The 20,416-nt window shown below is 37.5% G+C and overlaps 1 long non-coding RNA gene across 1 annotated transcript in view; it reads right to left on the reverse strand.

Moving 5' to 3' along the window:
- Window positions 1-7,406: 7,406 nt before the first annotated feature.
- The window catches only part of LOC126163099 (uncharacterized), a 49,443-nt gene continuing 36,433 nt past the window's right edge, over window positions 7,407-20,416 (reverse strand). The window contains exon 3 of the long non-coding RNA XR_007535159.1: window positions 7,407-7,613. This is a non-coding gene — a long non-coding RNA (uncharacterized LOC126163099). The remainder of the gene's footprint in view (window positions 7,614-20,416) is intronic.

A 20,416-nucleotide genomic window follows, 5' to 3' on the forward strand; every position in this document is an offset into this window, starting at 1 on the left:
TTTCAAACACTTTAGAGAAGACTGGCAAGAGAGAGATAGGGCGACAAGGTGAGCCCATTGCCAGACCATCTGTTTGCTAATACTAGCTCCCTTGAAATCAGAAATAATTTTGATTTAAACAACATTCTACTGTACTGACAATGCTCAGCTGCTCTTCTAGTTTTATGTTGTGTGAATACAATTAATGTGCCGCAATATTTATACAGTCTTGCATTGGAATACATGTGAACAAGCTATGCACATCAAAAGGGACTAATTTTGCGTTTGTTGGAACCTTAACATCTATTAACTTGTTAACCTAATCTACACTGTTCTTAATGCTATATTTCCTTTTGTAGTTCAGCATTTTCTTCAAGATGGTGTTGATTCTCCTGACAGTTTTGTATACTGGAGCATGTTTTGCAGATACAACTGAACGGATTGGCACGTCTGGTATGTGCAGCTTCTGTAAATGCAAAATTAGTGGTAATTACTAAGGGCAATGTCCAGACTGTATGGTGGGTTGTCCAGACTCGCGCAGTAAAGTGACCAGGGCTTGTCAGTGAATCTGACTGCCACACACATCCTTGCATTGTCGTGGGGGATAACCACATTGTCCACATTGAGAATACCTCCACACTTCTACCTGAAGGCAGCCCACAGTAGTGACAGTGTAGGACAGACAGAGTAGAAGAGTAGCTGTCAGTATTGATGGTTGCTCCTAGTGGCATGAAATCCAGCAGGAGCGGTCCACAGCAATCCCAGAAGACTGTGGCCTGCTCAAATGCTCATTGTCATGTAAGTCTTCATAGCCTTTTGGGAACACACAACACCACTACTACACAGTTCTCAAAGCAACACACATGGGCTCCATTTCCCTGTGGATTTCTATGAGCATTGATCCGTTGCTCCATAGAAAAAGGATCACACTTATAAAACTATATCCCAACAGAACAAATAGACCTATTATAGGAAAAGCTACATATAACACTGTTTCACAGGGAATTCTACATACAGTATACATGTCATAAACATGCTGACTATCCAAAACTGTCATATCAAGTTTTACAGGATTTGACTGTGATATATGACTAGTGGATATGGAAATCAGACTATTAGTTCCTTTTCCTAAAAGTTTTCTAGCTTTAGAAAGAAACACAGTAAAATTGAATAATACTGAATCTAGTATCTTTCTGTACTAAGTTAATTAAGTGTCTAATGTATTTACAGTCGCAAGCCTGTCTAGGCAAAGGAATGGTTAAGTTTCAGAAAAGCAGTAGTAAATTTGGCCTATTTTCCTGCTGTTCCCTAACATAACTTGAGAAATAGATATAATATTTCAGAATTTGGTTCTGAGAAAGACACAGGTATCTTTTAGGCGCTACACCCACATACATATATAGTGCTGATTTTTAATCATAACTATGTGCTAAAAACATTTTGGCCAAGGGAGACTTCTATGCCTCCATTTTGTATAAACAACAATTTACATACCTAACAGTCCTAATAGTATAATACACACATTTGAATTTAGTAAGATACTTTGTTTATATCTATCTCTTAATAAATGATCTGTCAGAAGTCACTCTGTATTGTCATTCAGGGTTTATATGCAACATTACTTCAGTGTCACTGTATCACATTAGCAATTTTACTTTTATAATTCTTTGTAATTTACTGAATTTCATTTATAACTGAAAGAACTTTATCTTCACTTTACTCAAAGCTAAACTTGCTAAATCTCAGTATTTATCCATGACAAGTTCCTCTTTTTAACAAAGCTTATTTACACACTTCCTCTTTACTTATTAACACAAAGAGAGTAGAATATTAAAATCGTTTCTTGAAGCATGAACTGCTTAATTCTTCCATAACATAGTCCAACAATTTGTACTAAAGTACTAATAATCCAGCAGTCGTCGTCCAAGGCTATTGTGCCATAATTTACAGGCAAGGCATTACCTGTTGTGTCTGAATGTTGCCTCTTTCACTGATGCCTACTGACTGTCTCTTCTCGTTCCCACTCACTCTACAGGTAGTGCATCAAAAACCCAAGCGACCTTTTACACTTCCCACAATATCTCCCATACAGTCAAAAGCACACCATCTTTAACATAACACACACCCCACACATTGTCCCTAAGCATGCACCATGTTATACAAATGACAACTTCCACAAATGTATAAAATTATGTATACTAACATTTTCATTTCATTAATCCATAACAAAATATTACTTAGCAAATTATACATTTCACATATTTATTTACATAATTTACAAACATACATTAGCAAAGACCTGTAACGTCACATATACCACACTTTGCATACAGTCTTTGCATATCACGGTTAATTATGAAAATTTGAAAGGCAAAATTTTTATAATTAGATGACTGATTAAATAATAATGTAATATGTGTCCCTGTTTTAATTGTGTGTCTTAACATGTAAGCATAATTGAAATATACAAGAAAAGGTCTGTTCATCAGTCCATCTATCTTCAAGCATTGTCATTATGAAAATATTTTCTAAGACTTAAACAAATTTTACAGACATTATTCACTGGAATTCCATTACAAAATGTATCATAAAATCGCACATTACTTAGGAAACACTTTTACATAAATTACACAATTTTTTTATGTATTATTGAAAAAGCTTTCTGCCCCCAGTATGGGTACTGTGGTAGTTCCTCTGAACCATATTGCATAAATTTCACTTTTTGGCCGCCTCTTAATAAAATTATAAGCAGTCCATTTTTCACTTTACTTAATTACACTCTGTATAACTTTGCTTGTTGGCTGCCTTTCTACCTTGTAATATTTGATACTCAAGTACCTCAGAACCTGAAACTTGACAGGTATTAGCATAGGTATAACAATATTGCATACAACATACAGATTTGCCATTATTAATAGTTGTTGGAGTTTTTACACTCACAATTTTCTTCTTATGTATTTCTTTATATCAACTATATTTCTGACTCCTAGTTGTTTTCTGGATTTAGAATGTACCAGGAAATATGCATTTGGGTGTGGTATTCCTATAATTGGTGGTGGTATCCCTATAATTTCAAAGGGACTGTAATAAAAGTATTTAAATTAGGATATTTCATGGTTTACCTCACTGGATTTTTTTGTGAGCTTTCACATAGTCTAATTCACCAATATTAAATTTTGTGAATTTTAATTTTTGCATTGCTCATTCTAACCAAATCTGTCCTTTTGCTGGGTGGTTATTCTAATGTTTCCCCTGTTAAACTCGTACTTTTTGAACCTAGCATAATTTCTTCAGGAGCGAAGTCAGTGGATTCATTTTGTAATAAATTCATGTTTATTTGAAATTTTGGAATACATATTCCCCAAGTTCTATGGTTTTGGTGACAATAAGTCCTACATAGTCTTCCTAACTCTCGCATATGGCATTCCATGGGATTACTGGATAGGTGGTAGGCTGAAATGTGTGTTACTTGTACTCGCCTTTGTTCCATACCTTATAACCAAAATTTTGCAATAAACTGTGGACCATTGTCAGACAGTACTGTTTTTGATACTGTTCTTTCATTAAAGTACTCTAATATTTTATTGAATAATTCCTTAGCTGTAGCTTTTTTGAGAGACTGAAGTTTAATAAATTACAAAAAAAGTCTAAAATTATTTGTATGTGAAATTTTCAGTAGTTTTCGATAGACGCCCATGCAGTTCTACAGACAGTAACTCTTAGTTATCTTCGGGTTTGAGGCTATGCATAGGTCCTTGGTTAGCACTGTTTGTTACTTTAGCTCTTTGACAAACATCACAAGATTTTAATTGTTCTATAACCTTCTTCATTCATAATGCTAATTGTGTCATTTGTACAGTTAATTATTACTTTTTGCTTCTGCAGCCAATGTATACCTATAATTACTTCGGTGCTAAGTCTACTCGCTTACTTTCTGCCTCAGCTGATTGCCGTCCCACTTCAGTGACTGGCTATATGACGTCACTTTCAGTGTGCACTGCTATAGAAGTTACTCTTCCTATGGTTGCTCGCCACAGCTGCTTTTCAGCACACAAATTGCTCCTGGTCCTAGCTGAATGTGATTCACACTCTGTAACTCCTGACGCAGCAGTGCTACTGCTGCCCAGCGATGCAACCGTACAGTATAGCAGTGCATCAAAGCTTCTCTGTCTGTGTGGAGAATTCTTCCTGCATTTGGGCCTAATGTATCTTGTTCCCGCATCCATCCGACCCCTAATGTTCACGGTTATTAGTTTTCCTCCTCCCTACTGGAATAATTTCAGGACCTATTATCTCTTCCGCGATTGTTAGACGAAAATCTTCCTCTACCACTGCCTGTCTTAACAGTATTAACCTGATACTGGTTATTCTGCTTGCCATTACTGTTCCTACTATTGTGATTTCTCGCCAGTGGTCTTCGCCAACTACTTTTTCTAAAACTGAAGAGAAAGTTCGGCCATTATTACCCACATACCTTTTGGAATCTTCTGGTAATTTTTTTCAGAGTGCCCATACAATTTTGGAATCACTCCTATGGTTCCTTAAGTGCACCAGCTTCCTTCATCATGACTCGCAAAATTCTTTCATAGTCATTTGGCCTTTACCTTCCAACATTCTAACTATTATAAATGCACGTCAAAGATGGTTTTGTATTTGCTCGGACCAATATTTGTCTAAAAACTTTCGATTAAGTTCACCGAAGGTCTTTGCGTCATTGGTTAGGTTAATCCCCCATCGTTTAGCATCTCCTGCTAAACCAGTAATCACAATGTTTACTTTTTCCAGATCTGTAAAGTTTTCAGGAAGTAACCTTTCACAGTGCTTTATAAAGTCCACAGGGGATAGTCCACTGTGTTTTCGATAAGGGTCGAATTTTTCTTCGCCATCAAGTACCTTGTTGTATGCTGTTCCGTCTACAACGTAAGTACTATTACTCTTGATCTTTCTCTGTCTCTAACTTTCTCCTGTATACTGGAAGTATTACTGCAACACTTCTCTTCGCAACGTTCTACTTTGTTCTCCAGAGTTTTCTCAGCCTCTTGAACAGTTATTCTCATTTGAGACAACTGTTCTTCGTTTACTTTAATCATTACTTTCTTTACCTGTGAAACCTTTTCCTTAACCTTTGAGTCCACCATAGGTTCGACCTGTTCTTGTATTTTCTCTGTTTCAATTTCAAATCTGTCATTAATGTCAACAATTTATACCTGAATTATATTAATAGTTTCATTTAATTTTTTGCATCTTTCTTTATATTAGAGAGTCCCCCAGTTAGGAATCCTATTTTGTCGTATACTTTTTTTAACTTGTGCTTATTTTTTCCATTTGCTCATTCAGTTTGTTTCTGACTAGTTTTAGTTCGGTTTTCCAGTTTTTAGCTTATACTTTCAGTGTTTTTAGACTGTGCTTGCATTTGTACACTAAGAATTTTGGTAAATTTGTTTTGTGCTACTAGCTGTGTATTCATACTGTGCAGCAATGTGTACAAATCTATCGATAGTTGCCCATTTTCCTCAGTACTATTTACTACCCCTTTGTCTTCATCCTCTGAATCTATTTTTTCCTTCTTAATTTGAGATCGGCTTCACAGCATAAAAGTTTCATCCCCAAGATCCACATTCTCTAACTGTTTTTCTAATTGCAAACTGACTCCTCTGTGTCCTGCTCACTATCACTGTTAACAGGAGTATCCTCACTTTTATCCTCCTCTTTTACTTTCCTATACTGCATATACTTTTCTTTGTCATTTTCTATAATTGTTTAACCACATATACTGCTATGTAGTATAAGTGTAAAGTTATTGAACCACGTGAAGCATATCTCACAGTGACGTCTCAAAATGCAAATATTGTTGCGAATATACTGTGTATTTAAGACCATTGTGGACATCCTGTGCTTAAAGATTTTGAATTCACTGTTTTCTCTAACCCTGTGCAAGTATTAACGAAGGGTTCCACAATCATTGCTTTAACCAAATCGTTTAGTACAGTACAGTGTGCTACGACTCGTCAAACCATTGCATGACTTACTTCTCATTATCACAGAAAGTGATGGGATGCTGCAGGAGTGTCATATGAAAATAAGGCGATTTCACTCAAACTATAATCATAAAGATGGCATAGTTTATGTGAAAGGCTATGAAAAACTTTTGTGGCTGCATGACACCTTTAAGTTGGAGTCAATATGGAATCTCGAGGAATATGGGAGCCCAGCTATTCATGTATTGCATGCTGACATGCAGGTATGGAGACAGTCTAGTGAATCCATGGACGCTGCATGTCAGCAGGGGACTGTTCAAGCTGGGGCGGTTCCCACTGGTGTGGGGTGTGTGCAGTTGGAGTGATATGCGACCCCTGATACGTTTAGATATGACTGACAGGCGACACGTACGTAAGCATCCTGCCTAATCACCTGCTTCCATTCATGTCCGTTGCGCATTCCGATGGACTTGGGCAATTCCAGCAGGACAGTGCGACACCCCAAAGGTCCAGAATTGCTACAGAGTGGTTCCAGGACCGCTTTCCTGAGTTTAAGCACTTCCGCTGGGCACCAATTTCCCCAGACAATAACATTATTGAGTATCTGGGATGCCGTGGAATGTGCTGTTCAGAAGAGATCTCCAACCTCTCGTACTTTCATGGATTTATGGACAGTACTGCAAGATTTATGGTGTCAGTTCCCTCCAGCACTACGTCAGACATTAGTCGAGTCCATGCCACGTCGTGTTGCGACACTTCTGCGTGCTCGCAGGGGCTCTACACGATATTAGGCAGGTGTACCAGTTCCTTTGGCTCTTCAGTGCAAGGTCACAATTACAAGAGCCAATAACATATAGCTCTGGCGAAATGTTTATCTTCAGTTTCAGAACTTTACTGATTATATGCCTTGACGCCATTGTGTTCTAAATGACCGACGGTTAAGCTTTACCTCATAAACTGTTCGACGCCCAGTTCAGGAATTATACTCATATTTCTCGATAATTTGTAGCTTATTGTACCCTGGAACGCTTATCAGGCTCTTTTTCTTCGTTGGTCTCCTCAGTAGATCGTTGTTAATTTCGATGACTGACGCAGTCTCACTTTATTGTGCGAGCTTGCCTTCAGGAATATCAATTGTTACATCAATATTTTAGGCCTATGTGAACTGTTTTGGCATTCCTGTTGAGAAATTCCATTTGAAATGATTTCAATTTGATAAGAATTTTTATAAGAGAATAAAGTAAAGTAAGTAAAGTAATCGTCGAAACATAAATCGAACTAAATATGTGAAATGTATCGTCCAATATTTGGGAAAAAATAAAGCTTAACAATCTGCCACAATCTTTTTCAGTACGTATATACACCTCCATAAACACATTGCAAATTGCATTATGTGCATATCAGCTATACTAAATTTTACAATTCTTTCTGGTGTGTGGGATCCATACGATATTTCACTGACTTCCACTTGAAATATCGTGGGCTACGGGGTTGGAGCAGCACTGAAATCAATGAACACTATCAACTTTTATTTATTATAAAGTGAATACACTGCAGTTCCTTACTTCAGCTGTAAATAAGACGCTACGCGAGGCCACAACCTAAGCACACACGTCGCTGAAGTGCGTGTCGATCAGCTTCGGCCCCATACTGGACCTGTAAAGAACCTAAGCATTAGCGTTTACAATGACTAATATGTAGCGGCTTTTCACCTTAATAAAACAATAGAAACTGGAATGGATTTTAAACGTCAGAACTGATACTCACGACCACTTTAAAGTTTGAGCGCATAGTTGCCATCAATGGAGTTCTGCACCACAGAATTAAACGACTCCATTTGGAAAAATTGAGCGACAAGGCTCAATGGTGTGACACTGAGCTCATATTCGTGATGTCGGCCATTCGAATCCCCATCATGACATCCAGATTCAGCTTTTCGTCGATTTCTCTCAATCTCTTTAGATAACTGCTAGAATCTTTCCTACAGGACACATCCGATTTCCTACCTTATACTTTGCAATTTAGAAAGAACTGGCAGTGGGAAGGTGACCTTGAGAATATTATTAAATAACCAACGAAATGTTAAAAGTGTAGGAGTCCGAGTGTGGAATGTCAGAAGTCTGAATGTGGTAGTGAAGCTGGAAAGTCTAAAACTACAAATGCAATGGGTCAGTCCATACGCAGTGGGAGTTAGTGAAGTGAGATGGAGAGAAAATGAGGTCTTCTGGTCAGATGAATGATGGGTAATATTAACAGCAGCGTACAATCGTATATGCAGAAACTCCAGCAGCGCCAATCCCAAGTTCGGGGCCCTATCTAACAGCTCGTAAATAAACATGGGTCCATCTGGCTCCAGATGGTAGCACCCACTAAGGGCCCCTTTCTAGGGTTATTAGGTGAAACCTGGTCAACGGTCTCAAAGACGGTCGAGGAAACTTAGATTCCCAACGTCGGAGAGAGCGGAAGAACTACCTGCAAGACTCCCAATCTTGGTTGTATTTTCTTGTGGCTCTCGGGCTACTCCCAAAATAACGTTCATCAATTACGGAAGTCTGTGATGTAAACCATTTTACCCCAGGTGGACGATCCACCATAAGTCATTACGTCAGCAGACATTCGGATTTTGGGGAGTCTGCAACATTGCACGAAGACAAGTTTTGGAACCTCAGCTAAATTTCAATATAAACAACCAACGTACTTAGCAACTTTTAATGTAAACTCACTGTCGAAGACTGGAAAACTAAAACAACTGACAGATGCGCTAAAGGACCACAACATACTCATAGCAGCCATTCCAGAAACGCGACTCTGAAGCTTTTAGGATATACAAAGGGAAAGTGGGACTGAGAGTGATGAAAAATGTGCCACATCTTGGAACAGCCTTTATAGTCGTCAAAAAATCTTGAACTCAATAGTTAACTTTGATTCCCCATTGGAGAGACTCAAGTCTTACATTCACAAGTACAAACAAAATCTACACAATCATCAATGCCCAAACACCTATGAATGAAGATAATAAAAACAAAAACTAGAAGCCTTTTGGAATCAGCTAGATAATATGATTCAGAAAATTCAGGATAAAAAACATCATCGTTCTTCTTGGAGACTTTACTGCATAGATTGGTAAAGGAAAAAATATAAGAAAACTGTTGGAGATTATCTTGCCCACAAAAGAACAAACCAGAATTGCACCAGGCTAATAGAACTTTGCCAAGCACACCACCTAATTCTTAAATCTACAGCTTTTAAAAAAGCTATCACGAATACAAAAGACATGAACACCCCCAAATCCCAACCTAGGAGAATTTAAAAATTGATCGTGTGGCAAGAAAGAAATTTTCGCGCAAAGAAATCGTGAATATTAGGGTAGTCATTGGTGTACCTAGAATTCGGAGCACTACCTCTCTAAAATTAAGTTCAAAGTCATCCCAAGCAGGAAAGAAAGCGTAAAACAAATCAAGGATCGAGAGTACAACACCGAAAAAATATTAAAATCAGATGAATTCACAAAAGCACCAGAAACGATTCAGACCTGAAGTTGGGTGGATATCAAGGGAAACAGTACTATGGCCGAATGGATAGCACCCAATGTAAAAAGCAAAAAACACCCTAAGTGGTCGTTTGAATGTTATGCCCTCATTGAAACAGGTAAACAGACGTGGCAAAATTGGCAATCACAGAAAACAGAAGAACGCAGATTAAATTTCATTAGCGTTAAAACTGTTATATAAAAGTATAAAAAGGATTAAAAAGACTCATTAAAACAAAACCCTTCTCCAAACTGATGAAGAATTTACTAAAAACAACACAAGAAGCTTTTACAGAACGTTCAAATAAAGGTTATCAAAATACGAAGTGCCCACCCTTCAATTTCGAGATGTAAATGGGACCATCGCTCACAATAAAACGGAAAATTGCAAGATACTAGTAGCCTAATTTGAGAAGCACCGGCCTGGGTGGCCGAGCGGTTCTGGGCGCTTCATTCTGGAACCGCGCGACCGCTACGGTCGCAGGTTCGAATCCTGTCTCGGGCATGGATGTGTGTGATGTCCTTAGGTTAGTTAGGTTTAATTAGTTCTAAGTTCTAGGGGACTGATGACCTTAGATGTTAAGTCCCATAGTGCTCAGAGCCATTTGAACCTTTTTTTTTTTTTTTTGAGAAGCTCCTGAATTGTGAAACCATCCCTGAAAAATTTAAATCCATCCCAAGTAACAGCGAGAAGCCAGATACAGAACCACCAACGTCTGAAGGACTACAGAAGGTAACTTTAGAATAGAAAAACAAGAAAGTGTCTGTAGAAAACCAAATAATGACCGAACTATGGAAAGAAGCTGGCAAAAATTCAATTACATATATTCAATGTATTTTCGATAAAATCAGGAAAGAAGAAGAGAGAGCCGCAGAATGAAGAATAGCTCTCATCCACCCTAACCACAAGAAAGGCTTAAAGATAGACCATAACAATTATAGAGGAATATCACTGCTGGATATACCGTATAAGATTATTTCTAAAGTCCTTTTGAACAGTGTAGAGCCACAACTGGGCCGAAACATCATGTAATACCTGGGAGGTTTCAGAACAAATATTAAACTTATAAACATTATGTCATACCAAAAATCAAGGGCAAATACATATTTACTCTCCTTCATTGATTTGAAAAAAGCATATGATTCGATTGACAGAGAATCTCTATTAGCAGCACTGGAAGAAATGGGTTCGGATAAGAAAACAACTAGTATCAAGAAAGCGACCCTTACAAACACATTTTCGAAAGTTAAATTCATGGGTGAACTACCAGAACTCTTCTAAATAAAAACGTGGGTACGACAGCGGAATGGACACTCATCGTTGCTGTTCAGTTGTGCGCTTGAGAAAGTAATCAGAGAATGGAAAACAAATATAAAGAGTGGTATAAGATTGGGTAGCAAAAAGAGGAGCCTTAAGGTAAATTGCATAGCTTTTGCAGGTGATATGGCCCTGTTTGCCGAAACAATGGAAGAATCACAGGCCTTGAACTAAAGAAACAAGCAGCTAAAATAGGTCTTCACATCTCCTTCAAAAAAACTGAGGTCATGACAAACATCGAGAACTCACGTTAACACCTCAAACTCCAAGAACAAAAGATTTAAATAGTGAACGAATTTAAATGTCTCTGAGAGTGGATTAGTTGGAATTCTGGGAAAAGCAAAGTAATGTACTCGAGAAAAAATAAACTTGAACTGGCTTTCCAACTAACAAAATATCCATGCAACAAATAATCCCTTTCGTGGGGGTCCAAAATTACACATTGCAAGACAGTGATAAAGCTAGAAACATTGTATGTAGCAGAAACACTAAACATGAACTTCAAAGGCCTAAAGGAGAAACTTGAGGTAAAGGGAAGAAAAATTTTAAGAAAAATCACACGAACAAAATTCCAAGATAATAAGATAGTTTACATCAAAAATTAAACTCTCTACCAGAAAATCGAACAAGACTTTCACATGCAGTGCGAAAAAGGAGGATAATTTTCTATGGGCTTCTTCTCAGAATAAAGCCAAACAGATTAAGCAAACAAATCCTTGGCTTTTTCCGTAACTGCAAAACAACTCCAGATGGTTTAACAAAACCGAGAAACTAAGGAGTTCAGAAAAAAACACTAATCGATCAAATACCTGAATTAGTTACTAAAGACGAAAATATTAGGTTCCAAGACGAATCTACGCAAATACCCAAACACATGATTCTAGAAGAAGAGAGGAAAAGGAGATCAGAAAGAATGAATGAACTGAGCACTGAGAAAAGAACAACATACAAAAACTGACTGACCAAATCTACCTCAGAGAGTGTGAAACGAAAGGAGAGGAAAAAGTACAGGCAGAGAGTGAGTTGCTATAAACAACTCAGTGCTAGCATCTGATGGAATTACACGTTCCTGGAGACATACTGAGTTTAAAAATTTATCTTCGATAAGGACAGAAGCTGAAGTAACGAATTAAAATTTGTTCCAATACCTGAACTTGAACCCCGGTCTCTTGCCTGAGGTAAGCACAGGATTTCTTCGTTATGTACAAAGCTGTGGTGTTATTCCAATATCGGAGAGCATCAGCAATACTGACAACTTAAGAAAGAGAAAATTAAGATGGGTAGGGGCGTGAATTGAAGCTGGGTGACTGGAAAGCAATAGGAGCCATAGGAATGTAACAGAGATTTGCAGGAGAATGTAGGCTCGGTTGTAGGAACGAGGAAGTTAAAGACTAATTTAGTTCTACGATAGATTTGAGATATTAATATCGAACACACTGTTCAGAAACCACAACACAGGTGAATGTTCTTGGAAAATACTCAGACACATGGAAGATTTCAGCTGGATTACTTCCAGGATGAGACAGCATTCCCATATTAGATGTTGGTCTTCAGATTTAGACTTAGGACACAATTTAGTAATGATGAAGAGTAGATTGGAGTTTATGAGAATCATCCAGAAGATCCAATGACGAAAGAAGTGGAGTACTGAACAAGTGAGGAATGATGAGATACGTTTGATGTATCCTAAAGCTGCAGATATTTCGATAGTAAATGCCACAATAAGCTGTTCAGTTGAAGAGGAATTGGCATCTCTAGAAGAGGAAATCACATAATTGTGATCGACCGATAAAGGTACAAGGAAGATAATGCAAAGAAACCTCGAGTGATTGAAGAAATACTATAATAGATCGACGAAAGAAAGGAAGAGCATAAACGTTCAGCAGATGACACGAATAGAGGAGTGCAAGTCACTTCGCAATGAAGTAAACACGAAATGAATGGATGCCTGGATGAAGTGGATGCAAGAGAGATGGAAAGAAATCGAAAAACAACTTGGTGTCGAAAAACTGATTCAGCATGTAGAAAGGCAAAAATACACGCAGAAGGAACTAAAAGCTAATGCCTCAGCATTGCAGGAGGAATTACACGGTGAAACGCAGAGGAGCAAGTGGACAGGTGGGAAGAGCACATAGAGGTTCCTGTGCAGAAGTGGACTTGTCTCACGACGTGACATAAGTAATGGGAGTCGATATGTAAAACATAAAGACGTCTTCTCTTTCACCTGTGGCCTAGGGGAGCATCATTGACTACTAATCGAAACGTTCTCTATCCCGGGCTCAAACGCGGTCGCTGCTTAAATTTCGATTAAGAATCATCAGCAACGTCGGCCGAAGACTTCCGGCATAAGAAGTCATCTTCGTTCAGCCGATGACCTTGTCAAAGAAGACGGAGTATCAGACAGAGTTTCAGGACAGTCCCTTGCCCATTTAATGGGAAAATGTCCACGAAAGGCGGAACAGTCAGCAATGATGAACGGTATGAAGATTCTAGGCACTGGAAACCACTGAGTTAAAGATACATAATGTACATCTGCAGGGCATGTGGCATGTAACTACAAAAATGTCACGATGATCACTCCATTGGTGAAAGATTCCAGACTAGTCCCCCATTCGGCTCTCTGGGAGGGTACTGCAAGGGATTTCTGGACAGGCGAATATAGGGTAATACCAGCAGTAGCAGGAAACAGTTTAACGGTATTAGGATGCGATATAAGTAGGAAAGTAGGGCATGAAGCTGTTCAGTGATAGGGTTGTTCTCATCAGTTTCGACAGCAAACCAATGTTGACAACGGTAGTTCAGATATAAATGCCGGCGTCGCTTTCGGAAAATGAGTATATGGAAGAAGTGTAATTATGAGAATATTTAACTGGTAAGTCAGTATGTAAAGGGAGACTAAAATCTAATAATCGTGGGGGACTGAAATCCGGTTTTAGGGGAAGGAATACAAGAAAAGGTCACGGGAGAATATAGGATAGGCAGTAAGCATCAGGGAGGAGAAAGACTTTTTGAGTTCTGTAACAAATTTCTGAAGGTAATAGTGAATACCTTGTTCAAGAATCACAAGAGGAGGAAGAAAACTTGGAAAAGACCCAGATACGCTGGAAGTTTCAGCTGAATTACTTCATGATCGGACACAGATTCCCAAATCAGATATTGGATTGTAAATCATATCGAGGAGCAGATACAGACTCAGATCATAATTTAGTATCGATGAAGAATCGACTGAGGTTTAGGAGAATCGTACGGAGGAGTCTGAGTGGAAGGAAATGGTACAATGAAGTACTCATGAGTGATGAGACGGCGTTTGAAGTTCGCTAAGTATGCGGGTACTGCGATGGGGAACAGTACACTAGGCAGTTCAGTTGAAGAGGAGTGGACATCTCTAAAAATGGGCATCACAGATGTTGCAGTCAGACATAGGTACAAGAAAGGTAACTAAGATGGGACCTTTGGTAACAGAAGAACTAAGTCGATTGACTGACGAAAAATAAAACTATAAAAGAGTTCAGGGGAAGACAGGAATCCATACAATACAAAAATGGATGTACGTATTTATGTGCATTCCACATACCCTCCAAAAACACTAGACCGATTTCAACCAAACTTGGCACACATATCACTTACTGTCTAGAGATAATCGCTGTAGGGTTTAGGAACACCCATCTATCAAAGAAGTAAGGATGAAAAAGGAATGTAGCCAACGACGCGCGAATTCCATTCTTTGTTCGCCCAGTATTTTAGAATACGGGCAATTTTTGACTTCCAAGAAACTTCACACATAATTTCAAATCTTTCCAAAACCTACTGTCGCTGACAACCCTCACAAAATTATGAAAGAAACAAAGTTCAAACTCTGATGCTGGCTGTTAATTAAAACGGTGAAACCGGTCATAAGTTAACATCGTCTGCGATCAAGACCGTTTTTAAATCATTGTATTTTAATTTACTACTTCTATCCTACTAACTGTATTCGCAACACATTCTGCCGACCGGACCCACATATGTGCTGAATGTGCTTACAAAAATACACTGACAGAAACAAATTGCAAGACCAAGGAGGAGTTGTGCGACATAAACGAAAGTTGGTAGGCATATGTCTACAGATTTCGGGCCAGTAGCATAAAAGTGGCGTTACTACGAGGATAAAATCAGGTTTAGTTCAAGTACACGTCATAACGTGAGCGTTAGTTACCTGTGATTTATAATGTAACCTGCAAATGACTACTAAGAGACTGGAGAAATGGGCATAAAGAAGTGGTCGTAAGTCATCGCCAGAAAATAAACTGTATGTTTTGCTTGTTAACCGTTCCTGTCCCCTTTTCATATCCCAGAACGCATACTGAGGGATACCATTTTAAATTTTAACGAGTCGTGAGGTATGTGGACACCAATTTCTACCAGATATTTACTTACCTGCCACACTTGAGGGACTTTTCCTCTCGATCCATCAGACCCCTTAAAAGTTTAAAGCGTGCAGCACACAGAGTTTGGGGAGGAGGTCAAGCATATCTGTTCCAGTGTTATAGAGCGTTTGTTTGGTTCTAAAAAGGCTTTGAGCATCATGGGACTTAACATCTGAGGTAATCAGTCCCCGATGTAACGGAACATATTAAAGGCTTTACTGTACCGAAGTATGCGACACCCTCCAAATTCAACCAGTTTAACGAGTATTTATGATTATAGAAAAGTTATTGTGTATGTTAACAATGATTGCATAACATGTCTGCATAAACAGTCAACCCACTAAATTATACTGAATAACTGACCCACACAAAAGTTTATATCACTTGATCACTGATACAGCAAATGTCATCATGTAAAAACACTAAGTTCATCTTAAATAATTAATATGAAGTACGAAAAATAGTGGCCAACTTAGGTATTTTGGATCTCCTTAAATAAAAATCACCCAGTGAAACCTATTTGTTCACTAGGAGCGTTTTCACTCAGTATTCACGAAATCAATCCTATTTTAGACGAAAACCAATGTAATTCTTAATAATTCATGTTATTTACTTATTTATGCAAATTAGAGAAGTCAATTGACAAACTTCTAAAAAACGGCCTTTTTGTAACAAAGAATTATTCTATCAAGTCAACAAATCTGTCTGTCATTTTAATAACATGTTAAATTATGTAACTCGAAGCAAATTAATAACTTTTCTGCACCAATTATGATAACAGATGTACATGTGACTTGTAAACTATATCTCTTTTTAGTAGTTCTTTGACAATGTTATAAATACAAGCAGCAAGAACGGTCAGGAGGCAGTCGGAATGTCACTTTGGTAAAGTGTGTTTGTGTGTTATTGTTTGAGGTGGATAAACAATGCAAAGAACATGTAACGGAAGTACTACTTTGTGTTGTGTCATGGTCTTTGGTGGACAGTGGAATTAAGATGGCCACCAGAGTAATAAATATTTGAAGTTTACATATTTGTTGGTTTCGCTCGTTCTTTATCATCAAAAGCACATAAAAAAACACGGGACCTCATGTTTTTAACCCTAGACAACCAGATTTAGAGCCAGCATCAGCATCGAGAGACAGCAGCGATCCAGCAAGTAGCAGCGATTTCCACAACACAATGCATTTTAATGGCGCCAACCTAACATCAAGTGCTAACAAGCTCCGTAAATGGGAGTGAAATAGTGCGATTATAGCAATTAGCAATATCTACGACCAGGCGACCATTACAAAAGTGGGGGCTCGTCCAGGATCGTTAAGTGCATCGATGATAATAGTGCAGCGATAAAATTCGTAAGTGCTTAGCAGTCCAAACTAGTTTATTTGTGCAGTGTGGCAGCAGTGAAAATATGTCAAACGGAAAAAACGTGTGTATGTGCGACTACGAAAAACAATCATCACAGCGCTCGGAAGATTAACGTCTGCATTATGTCAATGGAATTCATCAATCAAGACTTCAGCTTCGACAAAACCGAATAGAAGTGAAGAAAGCCAACAGGAACACCGATCACGACATCATAGCTACATATAGCAAGGTATTTTGTTGTTGTTGAATTTAAAATAATTAATAGTTAACATGTCTGTACCTGAGAGGGATGAGATCGTAGGAAATGTAAAAATTGAACCAGGGGATGGTGAACAATTAAACTTAACAGAGTGGCTAGCAGCCTTTGCAACTCAAATAAGCTCGCAACTTAAACAATCGAGTGAACAAGTAAGTTCAAATTTTGATCTATTAAATACTCATCTCAATGAGAAGTGTGAGGAAATTAAAACTACCCTCAGTAAGGACACTAGAGAACAGTTGATACACTTCAGAAAAGAATTTCAAGTTAAAGTTGAAAGTTTAAATGAAAACATACAAGCTAACACAGACGGCGTTGCTGTCATCTACAACAGAGTAGATACTGAAGTTGAAAGATTAGATCAGAGAATAGACAAAACATCAGAAAACCTTAAACAAGAATACAACCTGTATACCACTAATGTAGATACAAAAGTAGAAAATATACACACTAAATATACACAATTGGAGGACGCATTGATGTCCAAACAAACGATTTACAATCAAAATACAATGTATGGGCACATCCAAGTGAAATGCTTTCCTGGTGAAAATCTGCACCCTATTGACTTTATTCACCAATGTAAGGATATGTTTGTTGTATGAATGTCAGATAACATAAAAATTAAGTTAGTAAAACGGTTTCTAGAAGGGGAGGCCCTATCCTGGGCAAATGAGAATAATGATTCTTGGAATACTTTTGAAGAGTTTGAAGCTAAGTTTATTTGCAAATTTTGGTCACAATCCATACAAGCCAGATTAAAGTCAGAATTTCTAAATGGACCAGTGTATAGAGGGAAAGTAGGGGGAATGCAAAAATTTTGCAGAGATCAATTGAAAAAACTTGCTCACTTGAATAACTCTTTTGATATTATGACACAAATTGATGTTTTAAAAAGAAGGTTACCAGAGAGACTGCAGTGGGAAATGGTCCATGGACCAGACGATTCAATGGAAGAGTTCCTGAAATTTGTAGATAGATTAGATAGGGCCTTGGAAAGAGAAAATAACCAAAGTTTTGGCTCTGGCAACAACCAGTATGGGGGTGGAACAGGAATGTAAATAGAGATTATTATGGGAGGAGAGACTTTGAAAATTCTGGAAATAATGCTCCAAATAGGGGAGATAGGAGATATGGAAATGATTTCAGAAACAATACACAGGAGGGAGGATGGAGGAGAGATAACAGGAATGATAGAAATAGGTATTGGGGAAGAGAACAAGATAGAAGGGGGTTTGTTGAAACTAGTGAACAAAACGACAATTACAAACGGACAGACCGAGGGAACCAGCCAGGAAACGGTGGACAGTCCCACTAGATGTCCGTAGTTTTGGGGCTAGACAATATTATGATATGACAACACATAACCGAAACTGGAAAAGGAGAGGATACAATGTAATGAGTAAATACCATGAAGATACTGATGTTGTTAGAAAGAATAAATTAAAATTTAATAAAAGGTTTTGGGATACTATGGGTAAAAGTGATACAGTTAATAAAAACAGTGTTCAAGCACAGGTAGTTAGTGAAAGTGCAGAAGTTGAAGGTATTGCAGAGTTCCATAGTTGGGCTGAAAAAGATACTGGTGTTAATAACAAGTCAGACACACCACAAATAGAATCTATTTTGGGGGGTTTATTTGATAAGAAGGGGGATGACGAAGTGGTTAATGGAGCCAAAGACTCAATTGCTGAGATTCAGATACATAGGGGGGAAACTGAATATGGGGTTGTTGTGGAGGAGGAGGAAGAAGTAATAGAGGGACATTTAAATAATGTACCTAAATCAAGTGATGTTATTGATGAGAGTGTGGAGGAAGAAATAAAAGTATTTGTAGAATTGAAAAGTGATGATGAGGTAAAGGTAAGTGATGTGAGAAATATGGGTAATAACGAGGTTAATTTAAGTGAAATGCAGACTAGGGAATGTGTATCTGAGGACAAGCTATTGCCTATTGGGAACTATGAAACACTGATCTATGAGAATGGTAATAATAATAATATTAAAGAAAATATAAAGGGATGGAATGTAAATGTGTGTTTTCAAGAAAAAGGGGAAAAGTTTTTAGAAGTTTTGTGGAACAACTATGGAAACTGTATAAACAAAGATGCCTTTTGGAAAGAATTAGCAAAGGTAAGTGCAACCTTGTATCCTACATGGTGGACAAGAATCTGTAGTGGACTTTATAAAAAAGGAGGTGAAAACAGTAGTTTGTTAAGTGACAACACAGTGTTAAAAGGAACAGATGAAAACAAAGGTTTATGTTTAAATGTCAATGCTTTGCAAACAGAGAGGGGTGTGTCTAAGTGTAGGAAAGAGACATTAGTCTTAGGAACTAAAGAAATTGAAAATGATCTATTGTTTGAAAATACTGAAATAGACAAAGATGTTGAGCTAGGTTGTCCATATGTTAAAGTAAACATTGACATTTCTCCATTTGAAATAAAAGAAAGCCCACATCCTAATGCGTATAGACTTATCTTTCCCAGATCAAGAAGGTTATTTGGATTAAGAAACATCACTGAATTGAAACCATATAAACATGATTAAGCACATTTCCCTGTTTGAATACAGTTACTTACCCATTTTCCGTAAAGCATGTTATCAGCAAAGATTTTACTGGGTGTGTCAAATACAGACACAGACCATGGAGAAGTTCCAGATCTCTGAGAGAATGTTTTTATATTTTTTTTTGTCACTATTGAATATTAAATTTTGAGACATCTTCTTTACTTGCAATGGGCAAGAAGGTGACAAACATTTATTACTTTCCTTTTGTATTATTGAATATGGGACATATTTGCACCAAATAAAAGACAATGTAAAAATTGTTGTGCAAGACCCATCATTTTGTGACTATTGTGTTCTTAGGCATAAGATTTGTGAACAACTTTCTACAGCTAATCAGATGTTCACCAAGTTTGATGTTTGTGTTATGTTGTGACCAATTTAAGTGTCCAATTTTGGTATTCATATGTTCTAGTACTATCTTGACTGTGTCTCAATGGGAGACAATGTTTAAAAAACTCTTCCTTTTTTTGCAAATACATATTATACCCATACATGTGACTACTCTAGTGTTTGTGTTTATATATCATGTCCATACATATAATTATGTTCTTTGTTTTCATTTCTTTTATGTGGCTCAAAAAGAGCAGACAGTTGCAATATTTTCCTATGGACATATGACCTGTCCATCTATGTAATATATTTATGTTCCTTCTATTATCTTGATTAATCTGTGACTCAATGAGAACTGACTTTGAAATAATTTACATACATTTTTGATATATCTTAAAATCGCATGTGATATATTTGTGTCTGTTTTTAATCATTTTCCATGTGGCTCACTGGGAGCAAAGATTAACATTTTTTTTACTTTCATATATTACTAATTATTTTTATTATGCTGTCATACTGAATGACATAACACAAAGTGCATTTGAAACAACACAACTAAAATATTTGCAGGAAAAAGTCATTTTGAAACGGTGTAACGGTCATTGCATACATACACATTATGCATAGTAAAACAAAAAAATTATTAAAGTAGTACTTTTCCAAATTTTAACCATTTGA

This window comes from Schistocerca cancellata, chromosome 2, assembly GCF_023864275.1.
Source record: "Schistocerca cancellata isolate TAMUIC-IGC-003103 chromosome 2, iqSchCanc2.1, whole genome shotgun sequence".
NCBI lineage: Eukaryota > Metazoa > Arthropoda > Insecta > Orthoptera > Acrididae > Schistocerca > Schistocerca cancellata.